The following is an 8,832-nucleotide window of genomic DNA, read 5'->3' as shown; positions in this document are numbered from 1 at the left end:
AGTGCTGGATCTGTCAGATCGTTGACCTTTGCATCTGAAGCAGGTCACTCCGATAATGAACTTGCCCTAAGCTCCTGCAGCTCATATTCTCCAAGTGCCCAACTCCACAGATTTATGCCCACCCATCAGTGTTATTGCTTAATTGGAAAATAGATTAATTGTCTCTTTCAATGCAGCTTAATTGGATTTGCATTCACACCCTCAGGTCTTTCCCCCATGCAGAGTTCCCTTTCCTATGCATAGAGGCATAGGAGATAATGGGGCCATCAATCTGGAGAGGAAGATGGGCTGGAGGGGTCTGTGTGTATGTGTGTGTGTGTGTGTTTGTGTGTGTGTGTGTGTGTGTGTGTGTGTGTGTGTGTGTGTATAATATCTCCCTTCAATATCATATTGATAATCAAGGACAAGATCAAACCCAGGTGTTAAATTAACTGCATCTCTGAGAAGAATAGTCCCTGAGTGAATCTGAAACAAAACCCCATGCATATTCCAAACATGACTACGGTATTGTTCCATCTGTTAGGAGATGAAGTGGATTTGCCATGGGGCATCAAGAAGAAAGTTGAAGGGGAACCCCGGTGGTATTGGATGGGATCCTGGAATTGTGGCTTGAAGCTGCTGCAGAGACTATTTTGGAACTGAGGTGGGCTCACAATCCAAGGGAAGGCGAAAGCTCTACATGGGAACCTCAAGAATCCCTGGTAGATAGCAATCCAAATGGTCTTTTTAATAATAATAATAATAATAATAATAATAATAATAATAATAATTATTATTATTATTATTATTCTAGGAGTCCATTCCACTGTGGAATGGCTCTTACCTAGGGTTACCAGACATCCCTGTTTCCCGGGGACAGTCCCCGGATTTGTGAATAAGTCCCCGGACAAATTCCATCCCTGGAAAGTCCCCGGATTTCATCTAATGTCCCCTGGAAACACAGCAGCGGCAGTCTCAGCAGCCTGGAGCAGTTGGCTCTGGCTGGCTCCAGGAGCTGCTCGGAAGTCCCCAGATGATGGTGGTGCAGGGGCTCTAAGATGCAGCTTCCGGGCTGCCTCCACCTTCCCTGACCCCAGTGACTAAGCTGTGAAGGGAGGCTTCATGCTGCCTATAGGAGCAGCCTCCCAACTCTTACTTGCGTGCAAGCAGGAGCAGGGCGGGGATCTCTCAGTTAGGCAACGGGAAGCCTCCTTTCCCAGCTGAGGGATCCCTGCCCCCTCCTGCTTGAATGCAAGTAGGAATGAGATTGGGGCTGCTCCAATGGGAAGGGAGGCATCGCACTGACTGAGCCTCACTGCTACGCTTGGCCCTCCTTCTCTGCCTTCCATGCCTGACCCACCATGCACCACTTCCCCCCCACCACCACTGAAGAACCAACAACTCAGGGGCTGCCCAGGCTCATGGAGAAAGGAGATAGAAGCCTCGGAGGAAGGGGAAACATGGCGGTTGAGGTCAAGGCAGCGGCCACCCCTCTGCCACTGCCATCGCTGCAGCATCAACGTCCCGAACGTGTAGTATTGATTGATTGATTGATTGATTGACTGATTGATTGATTGATTGTGTCCCCAGATTCATTGGGGGAAAATCTGGTAACCTTACTCTTACCACCAGAAAGTTATTCCTAAGGTTTGGGCAGGATCTCCTGCTTTTGTCATTTGAAATGATTGTTTTGTGTCATTCCCTCTGGAGCAGCAGAAAGCAAGCCGGCTGCATCTTCCATGTGGGAGCACTTCAGATATTCAAAGATGGCTATCATGTCACCTCTCAAAAGTGAAGAACAGGAGAGAGATGGTTAACCACAGGAGACTCTTTCAGATTTCAACAACCTTATCAGTGACAACTTCATTTCCCCCCCCCTAAAACAAAAAAACGAAAGAAGACAAAAACTCCAACCCATCTGTGAAAGGTGAGTCATCAGAGTGTCGGTGATGTTTTGAAAGGAAGAGCTAAATTTGGCCCAGGAACTCACGGGCTTCAACATGGATTTCTTTCTTAATTAGGACTAGGTGAAATCTAAGCCTCAATTAGAGGTGGAAATAACACCAACCAAGGCCCTGAAAACTTTAAACAGGTCTTCTGTCATTCCCCACCTGCCTTTTATACTGATTAGTCAATGGCTGATCTAATTAAATGTCAACAAATCTGCATATTACTAAGACCTCCTGATAGGGGGTCATTTTCTTGCACAGCAATGCAGAGGCTCATTTACAGCATAATAATGCTCAAATTCTCTGCTAAAAGAGAAAACATCTTTTTCCTGTTTTCTTCCTTGTTACTCTTTCGGACAGTCAGGCACTAAAATTAAAACTGGCCCAGTGGACCACTCACTGGATGGAAGCATATAAAGTAGTCAGAGGTGAGATGGAAGAGTATAAAACCAGGGGTCAGCAAGGTTTATCTTGCCTGGGCCGGATCGGTCCCACTGAGATCCCTCTGTGGACCGGGTTGTGCACAGATGTGATTTTTGGCGCCATGGAAGCAAGTCCCCGCACCGTGCTGCACCAGTGTAGCGTAGCACATGAGCGGGCAGTTCAGTTCGGGAGCGGCTCAGGGGCAGGGCCAAGCGACCTCCACGGGCCGCTTCCAGCCCATGGGCCTTAGGTTGCTGACCCCGGTATAAAACTATTGGTGAGATTCCTGCATTGCAGGGGGTTTGACAAATGACACGTCCAACTCTTTAATTTCATGATTATGGAGAAAGTGGACAGAGAGAAGTTTCTCTCCATGTCTCTGTGGGAAATAATATTGCAACCAAAATTAATTTTTAGGTTTTGCTAGATAAGCAAAGGGTTAAGACACATGGAGTTCCCACGCAACTCCTCCATGCAGCTGAAGAGAAAGTATGCTTGTTCTGACCTCTCACCGACTGTTTGTTTTTTTATCTCAAGCTTGTGTTTTTTAACATAAGATTCTCGCTATCTTGTTTTCACTGTTGCTTTTTGCTGGAATCAAGTCTGAAAATTTCTGTAAGTAAACAACTTTTTTCCCCCTTACATTACATACTTCTGTGCAATTCTTTTGTTTAGAGCAATAAAAAGGGGGTGATCCAGTCTCCTAAAGGGCCATTAAAATTATTAATGAGGTTAAGCAACTTTGTCCCAGAGATTTCTACATTTTAAGCTGCAAAGGGACTGCAATTTTAAACTCTGCTAACTGAATGTTAAACTCACATGTGAGTAAAGGAAATAATAAGTATGATCTATGTAACTCAGAATTATCTACACCGATGACCAAGAATATCAGGCAGTGGTACTTTCCCAGCCCCACCTAGAGTTGCTGGGTATTGAACCTGAGACCTTCTGCATGCAAAGCAGGTGCTCCACCTCTGAGCCACAGCATGTCCCCAAAACAGATGGTTTCATCTGTATAGGTGGTTCATATTCCTTAAATTTGCATTCAGTCTTGATATAGTTCTAATTCACCACCCAACCATGTCTGAAAACTACCTCGTTACCTTTTTAAACAAAATTAAATTAAGTTAAACTTTTCTCATCAGCAGTTGCAGACACTACTGGGGAAATACCTGCTCTAGCTAGCTTTTTATATCCCATTAAAAAGACCTATATTTATAACACATCTAGTCCACTCACATTGGCCAACCAGGTGCACATTTTGGTCAGGACTTAAGTGTAACAGCAAATTTCCTCACCTGCAATTTTCAGCAGCTGTTTTGCATCTGATAATTGGGGGGGGGGGTGCAAGAGTCCTGCTGAATCGGGCCAATGTCCTGTCTAGACTAAAATCCTGTTCTGCTTACTCACAGTAGTGGCCATATGCCCATTTTGGGAAATCCGTAAGCAGCATCCAAACACATGAGCTTCTCCCTCCTGCGGTTTCCTGCATTATTGTCTCCAACACTGGAAAGAGAATGGCTAGTACCGCAGAATCCAAACACCTTGTGGATGTGGCTAAACCAACTGCATGGTGCTCCTGACCCAGTTACATACTAGTGGAGCAGGAAAGTGCTTTTTTGCTGTTTGAAAGGGAAGGCAAGTGGATAGCTGCACAGTGTGCCATGAGGCACCCCCACGCGCCCTACACACACACATAATTAAGTAAAACTTTCAAATGGTTATATGTACTATGAGCGTCTGGAGAGTGAGAGTGTGCGGAGAGTGGGGGCACTAGCTTCAAAATCCTTTACCCTCTCTCGAAAAATGGGGGGGGGGGGGAGTTAAACCACCAAGCTAATTGTTCATGTTTAAAAGGAAGATTTACAGCTGTAGCGACAGCTCAGTTTCTACATTCAATTATTTTAAATTATGCCCACAATTATGTTGCATTAATTTGCGCTGCATATGGTGGGTTGCGTTGGTTTGGGGAATTGATGCAATTTTGAGGCTAAATTGATGTTGCTGCTCCTTGATAGGATAGAGATTGATCGCTTAGAAATTTGGATCATGAAAATCATAATTAATTGGAGCAATATGGCAGTGCCATCTCTCCTGCAAGTCAATTGTCTCCACCCATTTGGAGATGACTTGTCTTGCACTAAGGTCACAGTGACACCCCGCTTCTAAGATTATACATTATTGATGCATTGTGTCACAGGAGCCTGCCAGTCAGTAATCACACAGTTCAAATATGGAGTTAACTCTTTATTAGCAAAAACACAATCTTCACAGATGTGGATGAGTGTCAGGCAGCCTAATGAGCAGTTGTGCAGCTCATTCCCAGTGGTCTTCCTCCCTAAAGATCAGTTGCCAAGACTGAAGTCCCCGCCTACTGATCAGGGCTTTTTCTAAGCAATTGGAGACTACGCCTCCATGCAACCAACATCTCCTCTGCCCTTTTCATGCCTCTTCTCGGTGTCAGCTGTCACAAAATTATGTAATTTGCCTAATTAATTATGTTATTCATCCCCATTCATTTAGTATATGCAACAAAAGCACAATGCAGATGAGGGGACAATGTCATCATTTATGTATTCTTTTGTGGACTTAAAGCAACAACAGTGATTTGTGCTAATGTCATGGAATGAATAAACACCAGCAATTTCTGCTACCATTTCATCAGAATGCTTTAACAGCCCTATTTATGAAGAGGAGGAGGAGCAACTACATCTATAATCTAGCTTTTCTACTATAGATAAAGATGGCACAGAATGGCTTCCCCATCCTCATTTTATCCTCACAACAATCTTATGATGCCACATTCACAAGAACAGATATCGCAATAAATTTATGTTCCTACTTCTCTACCAAGTCTCTGTTTTTTAATTAGCAAATGTAAAAATGAAAGAGGATGTCAGCACACCGCAGTAACTTTAATGGTTGGGGTAAAAAAATCTCTTTTCTCAGGGGTCGGCAAATTAAGGTCCGCGGGCCAGATCAGGTCCAATAGCCTTCAGGATCCAGCCCACAGACTGTCTGTAGATCGGCGTGGGGGTTCAGTTCATTTGGGCTGCACCATTTTTCCCCCTGCACCATTCCATTTCCCCCCCCCATACACACCACGGCAGCGCCTCCCCCCTCCCTCCTCCTGGCTTCTCCCCGCCCTGCCTAGAGGAGGAAGGAGGCTGGGCTGAGCTGGCTGAACGCCATTTTAAGCAGCCGCTCTCTGGAGCCAGCCCTTTCGCTAACCCAGAAGTAGTACCTCGGATTAAGAGCTTTTCCCCAGGATGTGAACAGAAATGGTGCGGCGGCAGTGGGAGGCCCCATTAGCTAAAATGGTACCTCAGGTTAAGAATGGTTTCAGGTTAAGACCTCTGGAATGAATTAAGTTCATAACCAGAGGTACCACTGTAAGCACTCTTTGAGTTCAGTCAGTCAACCAGCTACAAATCAACATAATAGTTCCCTCATCCAGCCCACATTTCCCCAGCTTCTCCACAAGCATGTCAAAAACCTTACTGAAATCAAAATACGTCTGTGCAAGCAGAGGATATGACCTCACAGAGTTGCTCTCTAGGAATCTACAGAGAACTCCATGTGTTGTAACCCTTTGCTCACCTAGTATGATATTTTGACTGGAGCATCATTTCCCCACGAACCCCTTCTCAGGCAAAGGTATAACAATTTCACACACATTTTATTAAACCACCCAGAATCCCAGCTTGGCTTGAAGGTTCTGGAACCGGTCTCTTGGCAGAGGTTTGGTGAGAAGATCAGCAGTCATCTCTAAGTGTGGCATACTGGGGTGTATGGGATGTTAGTTGCTTTGGCTACTTAATAAGGTTAGGTTTGGTATGTCTATCATCCCTGCAGGATCCATAATTATAAAAATAACAGTAATCTTCTCCCACCATGTCATGGCTGGAAACTGCTGACTTGCAAATTGAGGTAAGGAAAACTCCATTAAGGATATAATGAAAATGCATTTAGAGGCAACAAGGAGTCAAGTATTTTGCAACACCCTCAGTACTGCTGGGATAGCTGTTAAGATAGAACAGAGAGGGACAGTTGCATTACACAAACACCATTCTTTCCTGAAATGAAGGAATTACTGCTAGCCAACTCCGATGGCTGTTGACACCCCTTGATTGTTCCAAATTATGCCAGCCAAGCTCTCATCCACATTGCCCAGGTAACTGATCCAGATGTAAACTGACTTATATTACAGTTTCAACAGAAAGCACAAGAAGCAAAAGTTGTTACCTTTCCTGAAAAAGAGGAAACTCAAAGTATTGATAGGGGCAATACTTCTGAATGCCAGTTTCTGGAAAGCGCAGGAAGAGAAAGGGCTCTTGTGCTTGGGTCCTGCCTTTGGCCTTCCCATTGGTACATCTTCTAGACCTCTGTGAGACCAGGAGGCTGTACTAGATGGGCCCCCTTTGGCTTGATCCACTAGCACTAGCACAGAGCTGGAGAAAGCAGTGCTTTTGAATTACCAGTTAATTGCAGGAGCAGAGAGTTGCTCGTCTGCTTGGTTCCAGCTCGGGGTCTTCCCTTTGAGAAAACTAGTTGGCCACTATCAGAACAGCATGCTGTACTAGACACACCATTAGCTTGAGCCTGCAGGGATCTTCTTATGTAGGGCACCCTGTAAAGGTAGACTACTAGGGATGTCCTGTGTCTATGTTAAATCAGGGGCCAAAATGGCAGCTCTGTCATTTTGCACTAATGTGGCAGCTTCCAGATCAAGCCCAATGGAAGCCCAACAGAAAGTGCATTGCAGCAGTCCACCTGGAACTTGATACAGAAGCATTACCACATTTTCATTTGCTTTCCCCCATAGCATCCAGATCCTTTGGTTGCTAAACCTCCCACCCCCCCACCCCACTCCAGTCTGTATACATATATTTGACCGTATTTTAAAAAATATGTAAGCCATTGTTTATTCTGCACTAATTTTAATCTTTCTCTTCACTTACAGCTGCCAGTTCCTCTGGTGTTGACTTATATCTTACCCATGGGTAATAACTCCTCGCCTTTCTACATTCTCAGCTATAAATCTCAAAGCACTTTAAAAGGGAGCATATTAAGAGCCGGAGAGAAGACAGCTTTCTACAGTTCATGAATATTAAAATTTGGAGGTTCGAACCCTTTGATGGATTTCCTGGCTGCTCTTTTGCTCCCTTCCACAATTTATGTAGCTTTACATTGCGTGGTTTGTTTCCTAAGAAAAAGTCATACGAGCGTCACATGGAATCATAGAAATTGTCGTTGGAATGGAATCTGAGGGTCATGGAATCCAACTCACTGCGATGCAAGAATCTCAATTAAGGCCGCTTGAGAGATGGCCATCCAAACTTTGCTTTGAAACCTCCAATGGAGGAGAGAGTCCACTTCCTTCCAAGGGAAGGCAGCCCTTCAGCTGCTGAACAGCTCATACCATCAGAAACACTCATACCAATGTAAACAAACTGTGAAAAAAGACTCTATGAATTGAAAGTGGGAATGCTATATGTACTTCTTTGTTACACAAGAAAATCTTTAATAAAAACTGGTTTTAAAAAATAATGTACCGGTAAGTTCTTCCTTATGTTTAGTTGGAATCTCCATTTTTGTCATTTAAAGCTATTGGTTTGGATCCAGGAAGTCCAACTTATCAGAGACCTAAAACCAGAGCTTTCTGTTTCAGCTGGAGCTCACAAAAGTTCAGTTTCAGCACCTCTCGTGTGGGCGCCATTGCAGCTAAAAAACTATATTCCATTCTTAGTGGTGAGAAAAACAGGAGATTGCGTGACGTTTTTGGGTGCACTTCCTCTCTCTGATTTGTCATGTCTGTAAGAACAAGGCAGCTCTGACTCTGTCCTTCTCCATATCATCAACCAGCAAAAGGCTCTAGGCTATGAAAACTGGCTCTTGAAACCCCCACCTCTGCTAATGAGGCTCTTCCACCCTCCTCTGATATTCGTTATTCCTTTTATTCCTTTCATTATGTCTAAATGTGGACCGACAGTTACACAGCTCCTTTTTCACGCTGCATATCTCGTTCCCAATTTGCAGGATCTTCCAAATGCCTGACTTGAATTCATTTGTGCATAATCATTTTTTTCCCTTTTGCATTTGCTTCTATTATAGCTCAGAAGTGACAATTGCTGCTTGTTCAAGGGGCTTATATTTGCACAGTTTGTTTCCATAGATACTTGTAGGTCTTTGGAGGTTGGTATATTGGTATATACATATCCAGCGATATATTAAATTAGGAAGAAGGAAACTATCAATGGCTACTAGCCATAATAGCTATGCTCCGTTTTAACATTTTTCATTGGTGCTTTTAGACATCAGCAATGGATTCCTTAGCGTAGTTCTCACTGTTGAGTCTTCCATTGGTCTATATCATTTATTTTCTGCCCTAAACCACTGGTGATATCTACTCCCATGCTGTAATAATTGCATAAGTGCATCATGCTTTTTTTAAAAAAAACAACCCTACTGACACGCTGCA

The 8,832-nt window shown here is 44.0% G+C and overlaps 1 long non-coding RNA gene across 1 annotated transcript; it reads left to right on the top strand.

Annotated features, from left to right (window-relative positions):
- Positions 1–1,594: 1,594 nt before the first annotated feature.
- On the top strand, positions 1,595–7,751 carry LOC310754595. The gene is made up of 3 exons (XR_014543905.1): positions 1,595–2,966; positions 6,207–6,281; positions 7,315–7,751. It is a non-coding gene; the product is annotated as an uncharacterized lncRNA (long non-coding RNA).
- Positions 7,752–8,832: the final 1,081 nt, after the last annotated feature.

This window comes from Podarcis filfolensis (genome assembly GCF_964270895.1).
Source record: "Podarcis filfolensis genome assembly, chromosome: Z".
In the NCBI taxonomy this organism is placed as follows: Eukaryota; Metazoa; Chordata; class Lepidosauria; order Squamata; family Lacertidae; genus Podarcis; species Podarcis filfolensis.
Note: the sequence above shows the minus strand (reverse complement) of the source record. Positions and strands in the feature narration are given on the sequence as shown.